Source organism: Brachyhypopomus gauderio, chromosome 5, assembly GCF_052324685.1.
Source record: "Brachyhypopomus gauderio isolate BG-103 chromosome 5, BGAUD_0.2, whole genome shotgun sequence".
NCBI classification, from domain to species: Eukaryota; Metazoa; Chordata; class Actinopteri; order Gymnotiformes; family Hypopomidae; genus Brachyhypopomus; species Brachyhypopomus gauderio.
The window spans coordinates 25873466-25888026 of NC_135215.1; the positions used below are offsets into that span (position 1 = coordinate 25873466).

At 43.9% G+C, this 14561-nt stretch overlaps 60 non-coding genes across 60 annotated transcripts in view; all 60 read left to right on the top strand.

Annotated features, from left to right (window-relative positions):
* LOC143515675 (5S ribosomal RNA) overlaps nt 1-16 on the top strand; it is a 119-nt gene extending 103 nt beyond the window's left edge. The window contains exon 1 of the ribosomal RNA XR_013131238.1: nt 1-16. This exon is cut by the window's left edge and continues 103 nt beyond it. This is a non-coding gene — a ribosomal RNA (5S ribosomal RNA).
* A 126-nt stretch (nt 17-142) lies between these two features.
* Nucleotides 143-261, top strand: LOC143515676 (5S ribosomal RNA). The gene has a single exon (XR_013131239.1). It is a non-coding gene; the product is annotated as a 5S ribosomal RNA (ribosomal RNA).
* Nucleotides 262-387: 126 nt separating this feature from the next.
* On the top strand, nt 388-506 carry LOC143515900 (5S ribosomal RNA). Its single transcript, XR_013131458.1, has one exon. It is a non-coding gene; the product is annotated as a 5S ribosomal RNA (ribosomal RNA).
* A 126-nt stretch (nt 507-632) lies between these two features.
* Nucleotides 633-751, top strand: LOC143515917 (5S ribosomal RNA). Its single transcript, XR_013131474.1, has one exon. It is a non-coding gene; the product is annotated as a 5S ribosomal RNA (ribosomal RNA).
* A 126-nt stretch (nt 752-877) lies between these two features.
* Nucleotides 878-996, top strand: LOC143515896 (5S ribosomal RNA). The gene has a single exon (XR_013131453.1). It is a non-coding gene; the product is annotated as a 5S ribosomal RNA (ribosomal RNA).
* A 126-nt stretch (nt 997-1122) lies between these two features.
* On the top strand, nt 1123-1241 carry LOC143515918 (5S ribosomal RNA). Its single transcript, XR_013131475.1, has one exon. It is a non-coding gene; the product is annotated as a 5S ribosomal RNA (ribosomal RNA).
* Nucleotides 1242-1367: 126 nt separating this feature from the next.
* On the top strand, nt 1368-1486 carry LOC143515906 (5S ribosomal RNA). Its single transcript, XR_013131463.1, has one exon. It is a non-coding gene; the product is annotated as a 5S ribosomal RNA (ribosomal RNA).
* A 126-nt stretch (nt 1487-1612) lies between these two features.
* On the top strand, nt 1613-1731 carry LOC143515677 (5S ribosomal RNA). The gene has a single exon (XR_013131240.1). It is a non-coding gene; the product is annotated as a 5S ribosomal RNA (ribosomal RNA).
* A 126-nt stretch (nt 1732-1857) lies between these two features.
* On the top strand, nt 1858-1976 carry LOC143515678 (5S ribosomal RNA). Its single transcript, XR_013131241.1, has one exon. It is a non-coding gene; the product is annotated as a 5S ribosomal RNA (ribosomal RNA).
* A 126-nt stretch (nt 1977-2102) lies between these two features.
* LOC143515680 (5S ribosomal RNA) lies at nt 2103-2221 on the top strand. The gene has a single exon (XR_013131242.1). It is a non-coding gene; the product is annotated as a 5S ribosomal RNA (ribosomal RNA).
* A 126-nt stretch (nt 2222-2347) lies between these two features.
* On the top strand, nt 2348-2466 carry LOC143515681 (5S ribosomal RNA). Its single transcript, XR_013131243.1, has one exon. It is a non-coding gene; the product is annotated as a 5S ribosomal RNA (ribosomal RNA).
* Nucleotides 2467-2592: 126 nt separating this feature from the next.
* LOC143515682 (5S ribosomal RNA) lies at nt 2593-2711 on the top strand. The gene has a single exon (XR_013131244.1). It is a non-coding gene; the product is annotated as a 5S ribosomal RNA (ribosomal RNA).
* Nucleotides 2712-2837: 126 nt separating this feature from the next.
* On the top strand, nt 2838-2956 carry LOC143515683 (5S ribosomal RNA). The gene has a single exon (XR_013131245.1). It is a non-coding gene; the product is annotated as a 5S ribosomal RNA (ribosomal RNA).
* Nucleotides 2957-3082: 126 nt separating this feature from the next.
* On the top strand, nt 3083-3201 carry LOC143515684 (5S ribosomal RNA). Its single transcript, XR_013131246.1, has one exon. It is a non-coding gene; the product is annotated as a 5S ribosomal RNA (ribosomal RNA).
* Nucleotides 3202-3327: 126 nt separating this feature from the next.
* LOC143515919 (5S ribosomal RNA) lies at nt 3328-3446 on the top strand. Its single transcript, XR_013131476.1, has one exon. It is a non-coding gene; the product is annotated as a 5S ribosomal RNA (ribosomal RNA).
* Nucleotides 3447-3572: 126 nt separating this feature from the next.
* LOC143515725 (5S ribosomal RNA) lies at nt 3573-3691 on the top strand. The gene has a single exon (XR_013131287.1). It is a non-coding gene; the product is annotated as a 5S ribosomal RNA (ribosomal RNA).
* Nucleotides 3692-3817: 126 nt separating this feature from the next.
* On the top strand, nt 3818-3936 carry LOC143515685 (5S ribosomal RNA). Its single transcript, XR_013131247.1, has one exon. It is a non-coding gene; the product is annotated as a 5S ribosomal RNA (ribosomal RNA).
* Nucleotides 3937-4062: 126 nt separating this feature from the next.
* On the top strand, nt 4063-4181 carry LOC143515920 (5S ribosomal RNA). Its single transcript, XR_013131477.1, has one exon. It is a non-coding gene; the product is annotated as a 5S ribosomal RNA (ribosomal RNA).
* Nucleotides 4182-4307: 126 nt separating this feature from the next.
* On the top strand, nt 4308-4426 carry LOC143515897 (5S ribosomal RNA). Its single transcript, XR_013131454.1, has one exon. It is a non-coding gene; the product is annotated as a 5S ribosomal RNA (ribosomal RNA).
* A 126-nt stretch (nt 4427-4552) lies between these two features.
* On the top strand, nt 4553-4671 carry LOC143515687 (5S ribosomal RNA). Its single transcript, XR_013131249.1, has one exon. It is a non-coding gene; the product is annotated as a 5S ribosomal RNA (ribosomal RNA).
* Nucleotides 4672-4797: 126 nt separating this feature from the next.
* On the top strand, nt 4798-4916 carry LOC143515688 (5S ribosomal RNA). The gene has a single exon (XR_013131250.1). It is a non-coding gene; the product is annotated as a 5S ribosomal RNA (ribosomal RNA).
* A 126-nt stretch (nt 4917-5042) lies between these two features.
* On the top strand, nt 5043-5161 carry LOC143515922 (5S ribosomal RNA). Its single transcript, XR_013131478.1, has one exon. It is a non-coding gene; the product is annotated as a 5S ribosomal RNA (ribosomal RNA).
* A 126-nt stretch (nt 5162-5287) lies between these two features.
* On the top strand, nt 5288-5406 carry LOC143515898 (5S ribosomal RNA). The gene has a single exon (XR_013131455.1). It is a non-coding gene; the product is annotated as a 5S ribosomal RNA (ribosomal RNA).
* A 126-nt stretch (nt 5407-5532) lies between these two features.
* Nucleotides 5533-5651, top strand: LOC143515689 (5S ribosomal RNA). The gene has a single exon (XR_013131251.1). It is a non-coding gene; the product is annotated as a 5S ribosomal RNA (ribosomal RNA).
* Nucleotides 5652-5777: 126 nt separating this feature from the next.
* On the top strand, nt 5778-5896 carry LOC143515907 (5S ribosomal RNA). The gene has a single exon (XR_013131464.1). It is a non-coding gene; the product is annotated as a 5S ribosomal RNA (ribosomal RNA).
* A 126-nt stretch (nt 5897-6022) lies between these two features.
* On the top strand, nt 6023-6141 carry LOC143515690 (5S ribosomal RNA). The gene has a single exon (XR_013131252.1). It is a non-coding gene; the product is annotated as a 5S ribosomal RNA (ribosomal RNA).
* A 126-nt stretch (nt 6142-6267) lies between these two features.
* Nucleotides 6268-6386, top strand: LOC143515691 (5S ribosomal RNA). The gene has a single exon (XR_013131253.1). It is a non-coding gene; the product is annotated as a 5S ribosomal RNA (ribosomal RNA).
* Nucleotides 6387-6512: 126 nt separating this feature from the next.
* Nucleotides 6513-6631, top strand: LOC143515692 (5S ribosomal RNA). Its single transcript, XR_013131254.1, has one exon. It is a non-coding gene; the product is annotated as a 5S ribosomal RNA (ribosomal RNA).
* A 126-nt stretch (nt 6632-6757) lies between these two features.
* On the top strand, nt 6758-6876 carry LOC143515693 (5S ribosomal RNA). Its single transcript, XR_013131255.1, has one exon. It is a non-coding gene; the product is annotated as a 5S ribosomal RNA (ribosomal RNA).
* Nucleotides 6877-7002: 126 nt separating this feature from the next.
* LOC143515694 (5S ribosomal RNA) lies at nt 7003-7121 on the top strand. The gene has a single exon (XR_013131256.1). It is a non-coding gene; the product is annotated as a 5S ribosomal RNA (ribosomal RNA).
* Nucleotides 7122-7247: 126 nt separating this feature from the next.
* Nucleotides 7248-7366, top strand: LOC143515695 (5S ribosomal RNA). Its single transcript, XR_013131257.1, has one exon. It is a non-coding gene; the product is annotated as a 5S ribosomal RNA (ribosomal RNA).
* A 126-nt stretch (nt 7367-7492) lies between these two features.
* Nucleotides 7493-7611, top strand: LOC143515696 (5S ribosomal RNA). The gene has a single exon (XR_013131258.1). It is a non-coding gene; the product is annotated as a 5S ribosomal RNA (ribosomal RNA).
* Nucleotides 7612-7737: 126 nt separating this feature from the next.
* LOC143515698 (5S ribosomal RNA) lies at nt 7738-7856 on the top strand. Its single transcript, XR_013131260.1, has one exon. It is a non-coding gene; the product is annotated as a 5S ribosomal RNA (ribosomal RNA).
* A 125-nt stretch (nt 7857-7981) lies between these two features.
* Nucleotides 7982-8100, top strand: LOC143515699 (5S ribosomal RNA). Its single transcript, XR_013131261.1, has one exon. It is a non-coding gene; the product is annotated as a 5S ribosomal RNA (ribosomal RNA).
* A 126-nt stretch (nt 8101-8226) lies between these two features.
* On the top strand, nt 8227-8345 carry LOC143515700 (5S ribosomal RNA). The gene has a single exon (XR_013131262.1). It is a non-coding gene; the product is annotated as a 5S ribosomal RNA (ribosomal RNA).
* A 126-nt stretch (nt 8346-8471) lies between these two features.
* On the top strand, nt 8472-8590 carry LOC143515701 (5S ribosomal RNA). The gene has a single exon (XR_013131263.1). It is a non-coding gene; the product is annotated as a 5S ribosomal RNA (ribosomal RNA).
* Nucleotides 8591-8716: 126 nt separating this feature from the next.
* On the top strand, nt 8717-8835 carry LOC143515702 (5S ribosomal RNA). The gene has a single exon (XR_013131264.1). It is a non-coding gene; the product is annotated as a 5S ribosomal RNA (ribosomal RNA).
* Nucleotides 8836-8961: 126 nt separating this feature from the next.
* Nucleotides 8962-9080, top strand: LOC143515704 (5S ribosomal RNA). Its single transcript, XR_013131266.1, has one exon. It is a non-coding gene; the product is annotated as a 5S ribosomal RNA (ribosomal RNA).
* A 126-nt stretch (nt 9081-9206) lies between these two features.
* LOC143515705 (5S ribosomal RNA) lies at nt 9207-9325 on the top strand. Its single transcript, XR_013131267.1, has one exon. It is a non-coding gene; the product is annotated as a 5S ribosomal RNA (ribosomal RNA).
* Nucleotides 9326-9452: 127 nt separating this feature from the next.
* LOC143515706 (5S ribosomal RNA) lies at nt 9453-9571 on the top strand. Its single transcript, XR_013131268.1, has one exon. It is a non-coding gene; the product is annotated as a 5S ribosomal RNA (ribosomal RNA).
* A 126-nt stretch (nt 9572-9697) lies between these two features.
* LOC143515707 (5S ribosomal RNA) lies at nt 9698-9816 on the top strand. The gene has a single exon (XR_013131269.1). It is a non-coding gene; the product is annotated as a 5S ribosomal RNA (ribosomal RNA).
* A 127-nt stretch (nt 9817-9943) lies between these two features.
* On the top strand, nt 9944-10062 carry LOC143515708 (5S ribosomal RNA). The gene has a single exon (XR_013131270.1). It is a non-coding gene; the product is annotated as a 5S ribosomal RNA (ribosomal RNA).
* A 126-nt stretch (nt 10063-10188) lies between these two features.
* On the top strand, nt 10189-10307 carry LOC143515710 (5S ribosomal RNA). Its single transcript, XR_013131272.1, has one exon. It is a non-coding gene; the product is annotated as a 5S ribosomal RNA (ribosomal RNA).
* Nucleotides 10308-10432: 125 nt separating this feature from the next.
* Nucleotides 10433-10551, top strand: LOC143515711 (5S ribosomal RNA). The gene has a single exon (XR_013131273.1). It is a non-coding gene; the product is annotated as a 5S ribosomal RNA (ribosomal RNA).
* A 126-nt stretch (nt 10552-10677) lies between these two features.
* LOC143515712 (5S ribosomal RNA) lies at nt 10678-10796 on the top strand. The gene has a single exon (XR_013131274.1). It is a non-coding gene; the product is annotated as a 5S ribosomal RNA (ribosomal RNA).
* A 126-nt stretch (nt 10797-10922) lies between these two features.
* On the top strand, nt 10923-11041 carry LOC143515713 (5S ribosomal RNA). Its single transcript, XR_013131275.1, has one exon. It is a non-coding gene; the product is annotated as a 5S ribosomal RNA (ribosomal RNA).
* A 125-nt stretch (nt 11042-11166) lies between these two features.
* LOC143515910 (5S ribosomal RNA) lies at nt 11167-11284 on the top strand. Its single transcript, XR_013131467.1, has one exon. It is a non-coding gene; the product is annotated as a 5S ribosomal RNA (ribosomal RNA).
* A 126-nt stretch (nt 11285-11410) lies between these two features.
* Nucleotides 11411-11529, top strand: LOC143515714 (5S ribosomal RNA). The gene has a single exon (XR_013131276.1). It is a non-coding gene; the product is annotated as a 5S ribosomal RNA (ribosomal RNA).
* Nucleotides 11530-11656: 127 nt separating this feature from the next.
* On the top strand, nt 11657-11775 carry LOC143515715 (5S ribosomal RNA). Its single transcript, XR_013131277.1, has one exon. It is a non-coding gene; the product is annotated as a 5S ribosomal RNA (ribosomal RNA).
* A 126-nt stretch (nt 11776-11901) lies between these two features.
* Nucleotides 11902-12020, top strand: LOC143515716 (5S ribosomal RNA). The gene has a single exon (XR_013131278.1). It is a non-coding gene; the product is annotated as a 5S ribosomal RNA (ribosomal RNA).
* Nucleotides 12021-12146: 126 nt separating this feature from the next.
* LOC143515717 (5S ribosomal RNA) lies at nt 12147-12265 on the top strand. The gene has a single exon (XR_013131279.1). It is a non-coding gene; the product is annotated as a 5S ribosomal RNA (ribosomal RNA).
* A 126-nt stretch (nt 12266-12391) lies between these two features.
* LOC143515718 (5S ribosomal RNA) lies at nt 12392-12510 on the top strand. Its single transcript, XR_013131280.1, has one exon. It is a non-coding gene; the product is annotated as a 5S ribosomal RNA (ribosomal RNA).
* A 126-nt stretch (nt 12511-12636) lies between these two features.
* On the top strand, nt 12637-12755 carry LOC143515719 (5S ribosomal RNA). The gene has a single exon (XR_013131281.1). It is a non-coding gene; the product is annotated as a 5S ribosomal RNA (ribosomal RNA).
* A 126-nt stretch (nt 12756-12881) lies between these two features.
* LOC143515911 (5S ribosomal RNA) lies at nt 12882-13001 on the top strand. Its single transcript, XR_013131468.1, has one exon. It is a non-coding gene; the product is annotated as a 5S ribosomal RNA (ribosomal RNA).
* A 126-nt stretch (nt 13002-13127) lies between these two features.
* Nucleotides 13128-13245, top strand: LOC143515994 (5S ribosomal RNA). Its single transcript, XR_013131548.1, has one exon. It is a non-coding gene; the product is annotated as a 5S ribosomal RNA (ribosomal RNA).
* Nucleotides 13246-13372: 127 nt separating this feature from the next.
* Nucleotides 13373-13491, top strand: LOC143515726 (5S ribosomal RNA). Its single transcript, XR_013131288.1, has one exon. It is a non-coding gene; the product is annotated as a 5S ribosomal RNA (ribosomal RNA).
* Nucleotides 13492-13617: 126 nt separating this feature from the next.
* LOC143515721 (5S ribosomal RNA) lies at nt 13618-13736 on the top strand. The gene has a single exon (XR_013131283.1). It is a non-coding gene; the product is annotated as a 5S ribosomal RNA (ribosomal RNA).
* A 126-nt stretch (nt 13737-13862) lies between these two features.
* On the top strand, nt 13863-13981 carry LOC143515923 (5S ribosomal RNA). Its single transcript, XR_013131479.1, has one exon. It is a non-coding gene; the product is annotated as a 5S ribosomal RNA (ribosomal RNA).
* Nucleotides 13982-14106: 125 nt separating this feature from the next.
* LOC143515989 (5S ribosomal RNA) lies at nt 14107-14225 on the top strand. Its single transcript, XR_013131542.1, has one exon. It is a non-coding gene; the product is annotated as a 5S ribosomal RNA (ribosomal RNA).
* A 126-nt stretch (nt 14226-14351) lies between these two features.
* LOC143515722 (5S ribosomal RNA) lies at nt 14352-14470 on the top strand. The gene has a single exon (XR_013131284.1). It is a non-coding gene; the product is annotated as a 5S ribosomal RNA (ribosomal RNA).
* The last annotated feature ends 91 nt before the right edge of the window (nt 14471-14561 follow it).

Below are 14561 nucleotides of genomic sequence, written 5' to 3' on the forward strand. Positions count from 1 at the left end.
CCAGGTGCTGTAAGCCTTTTATAGTTGACTTGCAATTTACATTCAATTTGCAAGCTTAAATGTGTTCTGTGTAAAAACTAGCCCTTTCTGTTGTTCAGATTTTGCACTCGTTATAAATAGGTAGTATTTGCTAAGTTTTCTGGCTTACGGCCACACCAGCCTGATAACGCCCGATCTCATCTGACCTCGGAAGCCAAGCAGGTTTGGGCCTGGTTAGTACTTGGATGGGAGACCGCCTGGGAATACCAGGTGCTGTAAGCCTTTTATAGTTGACTTGCAATTTACATTCAATTTGCAAGCTTAAATGTGTTCTGTGTAAAAACTAGCCCTTTCTGTTGTTCAGATTTTGCACTCGTTATAAATAGGTAGTATTTGCTAAGTTTTCTGGCTTACGGCCACACCAGCCTGATAACGCCCGATCTCATCTGACCTCAGAAGCCAAGCAGGTTTGGGCCTGGTTAGTACTTGGATGGGAGACCGCCTGGGAATACCAGGTGCTGTAAGCCTTTTATAGTTGACTTGCAATTTACATTCAATTTGCAAGCTTAAATGTGTTCTGTGTAAAAACTAGCCCTTTCTGTTGTTCAGATTTTGCACTCGTTATAAATAGGTAGTATTTGCTAAGTTTTCTGGCTTACGGCCACACCAGCCTGATAACGCCCGATCTCATCTGACCTCGGAAGCCAAGCAGGTTTGGGCCTGGTTAGTACTTGGATTGGAGACCGCCTGGGAATACCAGGTGCTGTAAGCCTTTTATAGTTGACTTGCAATTTACATTCAATTTGCAAGCTTAAATGTGTTCTGTGTAAAAACTAGCCCTTTCTGTTGTTCAGATTTTGCACTCGTTATAAATAGGTAGTATTTGCTAAGTTTTCTGGCTTACAGCCACACCAGCCTGATAACGCCCGATCTCATCTGACCTCGGAAGCCAAGCAGGTTTGGGCCTGGTTAGTACTTGGATGGGAGACCGCCTGGGAATACCAGGTGCTGTAAGACTTTTATAGTTGACTTGCAATTTACATTCAATTTGCAAGCTTAAATGTGTTCTGTGTAAAAACTAGCCCTTTTTGTTGTTCAGATTTTGCACTCGTTATAAATAGGTAGTATTTGCTAAGTTTTCTGGCTTACGGCCACACCAGCCTGATAACGCCCGATCTCATCTGACCTCGGAAGCCAAGCAGGTTTGGGCCTGGTTAGTACTTGGATTGGAGACCGCCTGGGAATACCAGGTGCTGTAAGCCTTTTATAGTTGACTTGCAATTTACATTCAATTTGCAAGCTTAAATGTGTTCTGTGTAAAAACTAGCCCTTTCTGTTGTTCAGATTTTGCACTCGTTATAAATAGGTAGTATTTGCTAAGGTTTCTGGCTTACGGCCACACCAGCCTGATAACGCCCGATCTCATCTGACCTCGGAAGCCTAGCAGGTTTGGGCCTGGTTAGTACTTGGATGGGAGACCGCCTGGGAATACCAGGTGCTGTAAGCCTTTTATAGTTGACTTGCAATTTACATTCAATTTGCAAGCTTAAATGTGTTCTGTGTAAAAACTAGCCCTTTCTGTTGTTCAGATTTTGCACTCGTTATAAATAGGTAGTATTTGCTAAGTTTTCTGGCTTACGGCCACACCAGCCTGATAACGCCCGATCTCATCTGACCTCGGAAGCCAAGCAGGTTTGGGCCTGGTTAGTACTTGGATGGGAGACCGCCTGGGAATACCAGGTGCTGTAAGCCTTTTATAGTTGACTTGCAATTTACATTCAATTTGCAAGCTTAAATGTGTTCTGTGTAAAAACTAGCCCTTTCTGTTGTTCAGATTTTGCACTCGTTATAAATAGGTAGTATTTGCTAAGTTTTCTGGCTTACGGCCACACCAGCCTGATAACGCCCGATCTCATCTGACCTCGGAAGCCAAGCAGGTTTGGGCCTGGTTAGTACTTGGATGGGAGACCGCCTGGGAATACCAGGTGCTGTAAGCCTTTTATAGTTGACTTGCAATTTACATTCAATTTGCAAGCTTAAATGTGTTCTGTGTAAAAACTAGCCCTTTCTGTTGTTCAGATTTTGCACTCGTTATAAATAGGTAGTATTTGCTAAGTTTTCTGGCTTACGGCCACACCAGCCTGATAACGCCCGATCTCATCTGACCTCGGAAGCCAAGCAGGTTTGGGCCTGGTTAGTACTTGGATGGGAGACCGCCTGGGAATACCAGGTGCTGTAAGCCTTTTATAATTGACTTGCAATTTACATTCAATTTGCAAGCTTAAATGTGTTCTGTGTAAAAACTAGCCCTTTCTGTTGTTCAGATTTTGCACTCGTTATAAATAGGTAGTATTTGCTAAGTTTTCTGGCTTACGGCCACACCAGCCTGATAACGCCCGATCTCATCTGACCTCGGAAGCCAAGCAGGTTTGGGCCTGGTTAGTACTTGGATGGGAGACCGCCTGGGAATACCAGGTGCTGTAAGCCTTTTATAGTTGACTTGCAATTTACATTCAATTTGCAAGCTTAAATGTGTTCTGTGTAAAAACTAGCCCTTTCTGTTGTTCAGATTTTGCACTCGTTATAAATAGGTAGTATTTGCTAAGTTTTCTGGCTTACGGCCACACCAGCCTGATAACGCCCGATCTCATCTGACCTCGGAAGCCAAGCAGGTTTGGGCCTGGTTAGTACTTGGATGGGAGACCGCCTGGGAATACCAGGTGCTGTAAGCCTTTTATAGTTGACTTGCAATTTACATTCAATTTGCAAGCTTAAATGTGTTCTGTGTAAAAACTAGCCCTTTCTGTTGTTCAGATTTTGCACTCGTTATAAATAGGTAGTATTTGCTAAGTTTTCTGGCTTACGGCCACACCAGCCTGATAACGCCCGATCTCATCTGACCTCGGAAGCCAAGCAGGTTTGGGCCTGGTTAGTACTTGGATGGGAGACCGCCTGGGAATACCAGGTGCTGTAAGCCTTTTATAGTTGACTTGCAATTTACATTCAATTTGCAAGCTTAAATGTGTTCTGTGTAAAAACTAGCCCTTTCTGTTGTTCAGATTTTGCACTCGTTATAAATAGGTAGTATTTGCTAAGTTTTCTGGCTTACGGCCACACCAGCCTGATAACGCCCGATCTCATCTGACCTCGGAAGCCAAGCAGGTTTGGGCCTGGTTAGTACTTGGATGGGAGACCGCCTGGGAATACCAGGTGCTGTAAGCCTTTTATAGTTGACTTGCAATTTACATTCAATTTGCAAGCTTAAATGTGTTCTGTGTAAAAACTAGCCCTTTCTGTTGTTCAGATTTTGCACTCGTTATAAATAGGTAGTATTTGCTAAGTTTTCTGGCTTACGGCCACACCAGCCTGATAACGCCCGATCTCATCTGACCTCGGAAGCCAAGCAGGTTTGGGCCTGGTTAGTACTTGGATTGGAGACCGCCTGGGAATACCAGGTGCTGTAAGCCTTTTATAGTTGACTTGCAATTTACATTCAATTTGCAAGCTTAAATGTGTTCTGTGTAAAAACTAGCCCTTTCTGTTGTTCAGATTTTGCACTCGTTATAAATAGGTAGTATTTGCTAAGTTTTCTGGCTTACAGCCACACCAGCCTGATAACGCCCGATCTCATCTGACCTCGGAAGCCAAGCAGGTTTGGGCCTGGTTAGTACTTGGATGGGAGACCGCCTGGGAATACCAGGTGCTGTAAGCCTTTTATAGTTGACTTGCAATTTACATTCAATTTGCAAGCTTAAATGTGTTCTGTGTAAAAACTAGCCCTTTCTGTTGTTCAGATTTTGCACTCGTTATAAATAGGTAGTATTTGCTAAGTTTTCTGGCTTACGGCCACACCAGCCTGATAACGCCCGATCTCATCTGACCTCGGAAGCCAAGCAGGTTTGGGCCTGGTTAGTACTTGGATGGGAGACCGCCTGGGAATACCAGGTGCTGTAAGCCTTTTATAGTTGACTTGCAATTTACATTCAATTTGCAAGCTTAAATGTGTTCTGTGTAAAAACTAGCCCTTTCTGTTGTTCAGATTTTGCACTCGTTATAAAAAGGTAGTATTTGCTAAGTTTTCTGGCTTACGGCCACACCAGCCTGATAACGCCCGATCTCATCTGACCTCGGAAGCCAAGCAGGTTTGGGCCTGGTTAGTACTTGGATTGGAGACCGCCTGGGAATACCAGGTGCTGTAAGCCTTTTATAGTTGACTTGCAATTTACATTCAATTTGCAAGCTTAAATGTGTTCTGTGTAAAAACTAGCCCTTTCTGTTGTTCAGATTTTGCACTCGTTATAAATAGGTAGTATTTGCTAAGTTTTCTGGCTTACAGCCACACCAGCCTGATAACGCCCGATCTCATCTGACCTCGGAAGCCAAGCAGGTTTGGGCCTGGTTAGTACTTGGATGGGAGACCGCCTGGGAATACCAGGTGCTGTAAGACTTTTATAGTTGACTTGCAATTTACATTCAATTTGCAAGCTTAAATGTGTTCTGTGTAAAAACTAGCCCTTTTTGTTGTTCAGATTTTGCACTCGTTATAAATAGGTAGTATTTGCTAAGTTTTCTGGCTTACGGCCACACCAGCCTGATAACGCCCGATCTCATCTGACCTCGGAAGCCAAGCAGGTTTGGGCCTGGTTAGTACTTGGATGGGAGACCGCCTGGGAATACCAGGTGCTGTAAGCCTTTTATAGTTGACTTGCAATTTACATTCAATTTGCAAGCTTAAATGTGTTCTGTGTAAAAACTAGCCCTTTCTGTTGTTCAGATTTTGCACTCGTTATAAATAGGTAGTATTTGCTAAGTTTTCTGGCTTACGGCCACACCAGCCTGATAACGCCCGATCTCATCTGACCTCGGAAGCCAAGCAGGTTTGGGCCTGGTTAGTACTTGGATGGGAGACCGCCTGGGAATACCAGGTGCTGTAAGCCTTTTATAGTTGACTTGCAATTTACATTCAATTTGCAAGCTTAAATGTGTTCTGTGTAAAAACTAGCCCTTTCTGTTGTTCAGATTTTGCACTCGTTATAAAAAGGTAGTATTTGCTAAGTTTTCTGGCTTACGGCCACACCAGCCTGATAACGCCCGATCTCATCTGACCTCGGAAGCCAAGCAGGTTTGGGCCTGGTTAGTACTTGGATTGGAGACCGCCTGGGAATACCAGGTGCTGTAAGCCTTTTATAGTTGACTTGCAATTTACATTCAATTTGCAAGCTTAAATGTGTTCTGTGTAAAAACTAGCCCTTTCTGTTGTTCAGATTTTGCACTCGTTATAAATAGGTAGTATTTGCTAAGTTTTCTGGCTTACAGCCACACCAGCCTGATAACGCCCGATCTCATCTGACCTCGGAAGCCAAGCAGGTTTGGGCCTGGTTAGTACTTGGATGGGAGACCGCCTGGGAATACCAGGTGCTGTAAGACTTTTATAGTTGACTTGCAATTTACATTCAATTTGCAAGCTTAAATGTGTTCTGTGTAAAAACTAGCCCTTTTTGTTGTTCAGATTTTGCACTCGTTATAAATAGGTAGTATTTGCTAAGTTTTCTGGCTTACGGCCACACCAGCCTGATAACGCCCGATCTCATCTGACCTCGGAAGCCAAGCAGGTTTGGGCCTGGTTAGTACTTGGATGGGAGACCGCCTGGGAATACCAGGTGCTGTAAGCCTTTTATAGTTGACTTGCAATTTACATTCAATTTGCAAGCTTAAATGTGTTCTGTGTAAAAACTAGCCCTTTCTGTTGTTCAGATTTTGCACTCGTTATAAATAGGTAGTATTTGCTAAGGTTTCTGGCTTACGGCCACACCAGCCTGATAACGCCCGATCTCATCTGACCTCGGAAGCCTAGCAGGTTTGGGCCTGGTTAGTACTTGGATGGGAGACCGCCTGGGAATACCAGGTGCTGTAAGCCTTTTATAGTTGACTTGCAATTTACATTCAATTTGCAAGCTTAAATGTGTTCTGTGTAAAAACTAGCCCTTTCTGTTGTTCAGATTTTGCACTCGTTATAAATAGGTAGTATTTGCTAAGTTTTCTGGCTTACGGCCACACCAGCCTGATAACGCCCGATCTCATCTGACCTCGGAAGCCAAGCAGGTTTGGGCCTGGTTAGTACTTGGATGGGAGACCGCCTGGGAATACCAGGTGCTGTAAGCCTTTTATAGTTGACTTGCAATTTACATTCAATTTGCAAGCTTAAATGTGTTCTGTGTAAAAACTAGCCCTTTCTGTTGTTCAGATTTTGCACTCGTTATAAATAGGTAGTATTTGCTAAGTTTTCTGGCTTACGGCCACACCAGCCTGATAACGCCCGATCTCATCTGACCTCGGAAGCCAAGCAGGTTTGGGCCTGGTTAGTACTTGGATGGGAGACCGCCTGGGAATACCAGGTGCTGTAAGCCTTTTATAGTTGACTTGCAATTTACATTCAATTTGCAAGCTTAAATGTGTTCTGTGTAAAAACTAGCCCTTTCTGTTGTTCAGATTTTGCACTCGTTATAAATAGGTAGTATTTGCTAAGTTTTCTGGCTTACGGCCACACCAGCCTGATAACGCCCGATCTCATCTGACCTCGGAAGCCAAGCAGGTTTGGGCCTGGTTAGTACTTGGATGGGAGACCGCCTGGGAATACCAGGTGCTGTAAGCCTTTTATAATTGACTTGCAATTTACATTCAATTTGCAAGCTTAAATGTGTTCTGTGTAAAAACTAGCCCTTTCTGTTGTTCAGATTTTGCACTCGTTATAAATAGGTAGTATTTGCTAAGTTTTCTGGCTTACGGCCACACCAGCCTGATAACGCCCGATCTCATCTGACCTCGGAAGCCAAGCAGGTTTGGGCCTGGTTAGTACTTGGATGGGAGACCGCCTGGGAATACCAGGTGCTGTAAGCCTTTTATAGTTGACTTGCAATTTACATTCAATTTGCAAGCTTAAATGTGTTCTGTGTAAAAACTAGCCCTTTCTGTTGTTCAGATTTTGCACTCGTTATAAATAGGTAGTATTTGCTAAGTTTTCTGGCTTACGGCCACACCAGCCTGATAACGCCCGATCTCATCTGACCTCGGAAGCCAAGCAGGTTTGGGCCTGGTTAGTACTTGGATGGGAGACCGCCTGGGAATACCAGGTGCTGTAAGCCTTTTATAGTTGACTTGCAATTTACATTCAATTTGCAAGCTTAAATGTGTTCTGTGTAAAAACTAGCCCTTTCTGTTGTTCAGATTTTGCACTCGTTATAAATAGGTAGTATTTGCTAAGTTTTCTGGCTTACGGCCACACCAGCCTGATAACGCCCGATCTCATCTGACCTCGGAAGCCAAGCAGGTTTGGGCCTGGTTAGTACTTGGATGGGAGACCGCCTGGGAATACCAGGTGCTGTAAGCCTTTTATAATTGACTTGCAATTTACATTCAATTTGCAAGCTTAAATGTGTTCTGTGTAAAAACTAGCCCTTTCTGTTGTTCAGATTTTGCACTCGTTATAAATAGGTAGTATTTGCTAAGTTTTCTGGCTTACGGCCACACCAGCCTGATAACGCCCGATCTCATCTGACCTCGGAAGCCAAGCAGGTTTGGGCCTGGTTAGTACTTGGATGGGAGACCGCCTGGGAATACCAGGTGCTGTAAGCCTTTTATAGTTGACTTGCAATTTACATTCAATTTGCAAGCTTAAATGTGTTCTGTGTAAAAACTAGCCCTTTCTGTTGTTCAGATTTTGCACTCGTTATAAATAGGTAGTATTTGCTAAGTTTTCTGGCTTACGGCCACACCAGCCTGATAACGCCCGATCTCATCTGACCTCGGAAGCCAAGCAGGTTTGGGCCTGGTTAGTACTTGGATGGGAGACCGCCTGGGAATACCAGGTGCTGTAAGCCTTTTATAGTTGACTTGCAATTTACATTCAATTTGCAAGCTTAAATGTGTTCTGTGTAAAAACTAGCCCTTTCTGTTGTTCAGATTTTGCACTCGTTATAATAGGTAGTATTTGCTAAGTTTTCTGGCTTACGGCCACACCAGCCTGATAACGCCCGATCTCATCTGACCTCGGAAGCCAAGCAGGTTTGGGCCTGGTTAGTACTTGGATGGGAGACCGCCTGGGAATACCAGGTGCTGTAAGCCTTTTATAGTTGACTTGCAATTTACATTCAATTTGCAAGCTTAAATGTGTTCTGTGTAAAAACTAGCCCTTTCTGTTGTTCAGATTTTGCACTCGTTATAAATAGGTAGTATTTGCTAAGTTTTCTGGCTTACGGCCACACCAGCCTGATAACGCCCGATCTCATCTGACCTCGGAAGCCAAGCAGGTTTGGGCCTGGTTAGTACTTGGATGGGAGACCGCCTGGGAATACCAGGTGCTGTAAGCCTTTTATAGTTGACTTGCAATTTACATTCAATTTGCAAGCTTAAATGTGTTCTGTGTAAAAACTAGCCCTTTCTGTTGTTCAGATTTTGCACTCGTTATAAATAGGTAGTATTTGCTAAGTTTTCTGGCTTACGGCCACACCAGCCTGATAACGCCCGATCTCATCTGACCTCGGAAGCCAAGCAGGTTTGGGCCTGGTTAGTACTTGGATGGGAGACCGCCTGGGAATACCAGGTGCTGTAAGCCTTTTATAGTTGACTTGCAATTTACATTCAATTTGCAAGCTTAAATGTGTTCTGTGTAAAAACTAGCCCTTTCTGTTGTTCAGATTTTGCACTCGTTATAAATAGGTAGTATTTGCTAAGTTTTCTGGCTTACGGCCACACCAGCCTGATAACGCCCGATCTCATCTGACCTCGGAAGCCAAGCAGGTTTGGGCCTGGTTAGTACTTGGATGGGAGACCGCCTGGGAATACCAGGTGCTGTAAGCCTTTTATAGTTGACTTGCAATTTACATTCAATTTGCAAGCTTAAATGTGTTCTGTGTAAAAACTAGCCCTTTCTGTTGTTCAGATTTTGCACTCGTTATAAATAGGTAGTATTTGCTAAGTTTTCTGGCTTACGGCCACACCAGCCTGATAACGCCCGATCTCATCTGACCTCGGAAGCCAAGCAGGTTTGGGCCTGGTTAGTACTTGGATGGGAGACCGCCTGGGAATACCAGGTGCTGTAAGCCTTTTATAGTTGACTTGCAATTTACATTCAATTTGCAAGCTTAAATGTGTTCTGTGTAAAAACTAGCCCTTTCTGTTGTTCAGATTTTGCACTCGTTATAAATAGGTAGTATTTGCTAAGTTTTCTGGCTTACGGCCACACCAGCCTGATAACGCCCGATCTCATCTGACCTCGGAAGCCAAGCAGGTTTGGGCCTGGTTAGTACTTGGATGGGAGACCGCCTGGGAATACCAGGTGCTGTAAGCCTTTTATAAGTTGACTTGCAATTTACATTCAATTTGCAAGCTTAAATGTGTTCTGTGTAAAAACTAGCCCTTTCTGTTGTTCAGATTTTGCACTCGTTATAAATAGGTAGTATTTGCTAAGTTTTCTGGCTTACGGCCACACCAGCCTGATAACGCCCGATCTCATCTGACCTCGGAAGCCAAGCAGGTTTGGGCCTGGTTAGTACTTGGATGGGAGACCGCCTGGGAATACCAGGTGCTGTAAGCCTTTTATAGTTGACTTGCAATTTACATTCAATTTGCAAGCTTAAATGTGTTCTGTGTAAAAACTAGCCCTTTCTGTTGTTCAGATTTTGCACTCGTTATAAATAGGTAGTATTTGCTAAGTTTTCTGGCTTACGGCCACACCAGCCTGATAACGCCCGATCTCATCTGACCTCGGAAGCCAAGCAGGTTTGGGCCTGGTTAGTACTTGGATGGGAGACCGCCTGGGAATACCAGGTGCTGTAAGCCTTTTATAGTTGACTTGCAATTTACATTCAATTTGCAAGCTTAAATGTGTTCTGTGTAAAAACTAGCCCTTTCTGTTGTTCAGATTTTGCACTCGTTTATAAATAGGTAGTATTTGCTAAGTTTTCTGGCTTACGGCCACACCAGCCTGATAACGCCCGATCTCATCTGACCTCGGAAGCCAAGCAGGTTTGGGCCTGGTTAGTACTTGGATGGGAGACCGCCTGGGAATACCAGGTGCTGTAAGCCTTTTATAATTGACTTGCAATTTACATTCAATTTGCAAGCTTAAATGTGTTCTGTGTAAAAACTAGCCCTTTCTGTTGTTCAGATTTTGCACTCGTTATAAATAGGTAGTATTTGCTAAGTTTTCTGGCTTACGGCCACACCAGCCTGATAACGCCCGATCTCATCTGACCTCGGAAGCCAAGCAGGTTTGGGCCTGGTTAGTACTTGGATGGGAGACCGCCTGGGAATACCAGGTGCTGTAAGCCTTTTATAGTTGACTTGCAATTTACATTCAATTTGCAAGCTTAAATGTGTTCTGTGTAAAAACTAGCCTTTCTGTTGTTCAGATTTTGCACTCGTTATAAATAGGTAGTATTTGCTAAGTTTTCTGGCTTACGGCCACACCAGCCTGATAACGCCCGATCTCATCTGACCTCGGAAGCCAAGCAGGTTTGGGCCTGGTTAGTACTTGGATGGGAGACCGCCTGGGAATACCAGGTGCTGTAAGCCTTTTATAGTTGACTTGCAATTTACATTCAATTTGCAAGCTTAAATGTGTTCTGTGTAAAAACTAGCCCTTTCTGTTGTTCAGATTTTGCACTCGTTATAAATAGGTAGTATTTGCTAAGTTTTCTGGCTTACGGCCACACCAGCCTGATAACGCCCGATCTCATCTGACCTCGGAAGCCAAGCAGGTTTGGGCCTGGTTAGTACTTGGATGGGAGACCGCCTGGGAATACCAGGTGCTGTAAGCCTTTTATAGTTGACTTGCAATTTACATTCAATTTGCAAGCTTAAATGTGTTCTGTGTAAAAACTAGCCCTTTCTGTTGTTCAGATTTTGCACTCGTTATAAATAGGTAGTATTTGCTAAGTTTTCTGGCTTACGGCCACACCAGCCTGATAACGCCCGATCTCATCTGACCTCGGAAGCCAAGCAGGTTTGGGCCTGGTTAGTACTTGGATGGGAGACCGCCTGGGAATACCAGGTGCTGTAAGCCTTTTATAGTTGACTTGCAATTTACATTCAATTTGCAAGCTTAAATGTGTCTGTGTAAAAACTAGCCCTTTCTGTTGTTCAGATTTTGCACTCGTTATAAATAGGTAGTATTTGCTAAGTTTTCTGGCTTACGGCCACACCAGCCTGATAACGCCCGATCTCATCTGACCTCGGAAGCCAAGCAGGTTTGGGCCTGGTTAGTACTGGATGGGAGACCGCCTGGGAATACCAGGTGCTGTAAGCCTTTTATAGTTGACTTGCAATTTACATTCAATTTGCAAGCTTAAATGTGTTCTGTGTAAAAACTAGCCCTTTCTGTTGTTCAGATTTTGCACTCGTTATAAATAGGTAGTATTTGCTAAGTTTTCTGGCTTACGGCCACACCAGCCTGATAACGCCCGATCTCATCTGACCTCGGAAGCCAAGCAGGTTTGGGCCTGGTTAGTACTTGGATGGGAGACCGCCTGGGAATACCAGGTGCTGTAAGCCTTTTATAGTTGACTTGCAATTTACATTCAATTTGCAAGCTTAAATGTGTTCTGTGTAAAAAACTAGCCCTTTCTGTTGTTCAGATTTTGCACTCGTTATAAATAGGTAGTATTTGCTAAGTTTTCTGGCTTACGGCCACACCAGCCTGATAACGCCCGATCTCATCTGACCTCGGAAGCCAAGCAGGTTTGGGCCTGGTTAGTACTTGGATGGGAGACCGCCTGGGAATACCAGGTGCTGTAAGCCTTTTATAGTTGACTTGCAATTTACATTCAATTTGCAAGCTTAAATGTGTTCTGTGTAAAAACTAGCCCTTTCTGTTGTTCAGATTTTGCACTCGTTATAAATAGGTAGTATTTGCTAAGTTTTCTGGCTTACGGCCACACCAGCCTGATAACGCCCGATCTCATCTGACCTCGGAAGCCAAGCAGGTTTGGGCCTGGTTAGTACTTGGATGGGAGACCGCCTGGGAATACCAGGTGCTGTAAGCCTTTTATAGTTGACTTGCAATTTACATTCAATTTGCAAGCTTAAATGTGTTCTGTGTAAAAACTAGCCCTTTCTGTTGTTCAGATTTTGCACTCGTTATAAATAGGTAGTATTTGCTAAGTTTTCTGGCTTACGGCCACACCAGCCTGATAACGCCCGATCTCATCTGACCTCGGAAGCCAAGCAGGTTTGGGCCTGGTTAGTACTTGGATGGGAGACCGCCTGGGAATACCAGGTGCTGTAAGCCTTTTATAGTTGACTTGCAATTTACATTCAATTTGCAAGCTTAAATGTGTTCTGTGTAAAAACTAGCCCTTTCTGTTGTTCAGATTTTGCACTCGTTATAAATAGGTAGTATTTGCTAAGTTTTCTGGCTTACGGCCACACCAGCCTGATAACGCCCGATCTCATCTGACCTCGGAAGCCAAGCAGGTTTGGGCCTGGTTAGTACTTGGATGGGAGACCGCCTGGGAATACCAGGTGCTGTAAGCCTTTTATAGTTGACTTGCAATTTACATTCAATTTGCAAGCTTAAATGTGTTCTGTGTAAAAACTAGCCCTTTCTGTTGTTCAGATTTTGCACTCGTTATAAATAGGTAGTATTTGCTAAGTTTTCTGGCTTACGGCCACACCAGCCTGATAACGCCCGATCTCATCTGACCTCGGAAGCCAAGCAGGTTTGGGCCTGGTTAGTACTTGGATGGGAGACCGCCTGGGAATACCAGGTGCTGTAAGCCTTTTATAGTTGACTTGCAATTTACATTCAATTTGCAAGCTTAAATGTGTTCTGTGTAAAAACTAGCCCTTTCTGTTGTTCAGATTTTGCACTCGTTATAAATAGGTAGTATTTGCTAAGTTTTCTGGCTTACGGCCACACCAGCCTGATAACGGCCCGATCTCATCTGACCTCGGAAGCCAAGCAGGTTTGGGCCTGGTTAGTACTTGGATGGGAGACCGCCTGGGAATACCAGGTGCTGTAAGCCTTTTATAGTTGACTTGCAATTTACATTCAATTTGCAAGCTTAAATGTGTTCTGTGTAAAAACTAGCCCTTTCTGTTGTTCAGATTTTGCACTCGTTATAAATAGGTAGTATTTGCTAAGTTTTCTGGCTTACGGCCACACCAGCCTGATAACGCCGATCTCATCTGACCTCGGAAGCCAAGCAGGTTTGGGCCTGGTTAGTACTTGGATTGGAGACCGCCTGGGAATACCAGGTGCTGTAAGCCTTTTATAGTTGACTTGCAATTTACATTCAATTTGCAAGCTTAAATGTGTTCTGTGTAAAAACTAGCCCTTTCTGTTGTTCAGATTTTTGCACTCGTTATAAATAGGTAGTATTTGCTAAGTTTTCTGGCTTACAGCCACACCAGCCTGATAACGCCCGATCTCATCTGACCTCGGAAGCCAAGCAGGTTTGGGCCTGGTTAGTACTTGGATGGGAGACCGCCTGGGAATACCAGGTGCTGTAAGCCTTTTATAGTTGACTTGCAATTTACATTCAATTTGCAAGCTTAAATGTGTTCTGTGTAAAAACTAGCCCTTTCTGTTGTTCAGATTTTGCACTCGTTATAAATAGGTAGTATTTGCTAAGTTTTCTGGCTTACGGCCACACCAGCCTGATAACGCCCGATCTCATCTGACCTCGGAAGCCAAGCAGGTTTGGGCCTGGTTAGTACTTGGATGGGAGACCGCCTGGGAATACCAGGTGCTGTAAGCCTTTTATAGTTGACTTGCAATTTACATTCAATTTGCAAGCTTAAATGTGTTCTGTGTAAAAACTAGCCCTTTCTGTTGTTCAGATTTTGCACTCGTTATAAAAAGGTAGTATTTGCTAAGTTTTCTGGCTTACGGCCACACCAGCCTGATAACGCCCGATCTCATCTGACCTCGGAAGCCAAGCAGGTTTGGGCCTGGTTAGTACTTGGATTGGAGACCGCCTGGGAATACCAGGTGCTGTAAGCCTTTTATAGTTGACTTGCAATTTACATTCAATTTGCAAGCTTAAATGTGTTCTGTGTAAAAACTAGCCCTTTCTGTTGTTCAGATTTTGCACTCGTTATAAATAGGTAGTATTGCTAAGTTTTCTGGCTTACAGCCACACCAGCCTGATAACGCCCGATCTCATCTGACCTCGGAAGCCAAGCAGGTTTGGGCCTGGTTAGTACTTGGATGGGAGACCGCCTGGGAATACCAGGTGGTGTAAGACTTTTATAGTTGACTTGCAATTTACATTCAATTTGCAAGCTTAAATGTGTTCTGTGTAAAAACTAGCCCTTTTTGTTGTTCAGATTTTGCACTCGTTATAAATAGGTAGTATTTGCTAAGTTTTCTGGCTTACGGCCACACCAGCCTGATAACGCCCGATCTCATCTGACCTCGGAAGCCAAGCAGGTTTGGGCCTGGTTAGTACTTGGATGGGAGACCGCCTGGGAATACCAGGTGCTGTAAGCCTTTTATAGTTGACTTGCAATTTACATTCAATTTGCAAGCTTAAATGTGTTCTGTGTAAAAACTAGCCCTTTCTGTTGTTCAGATTTTGCAC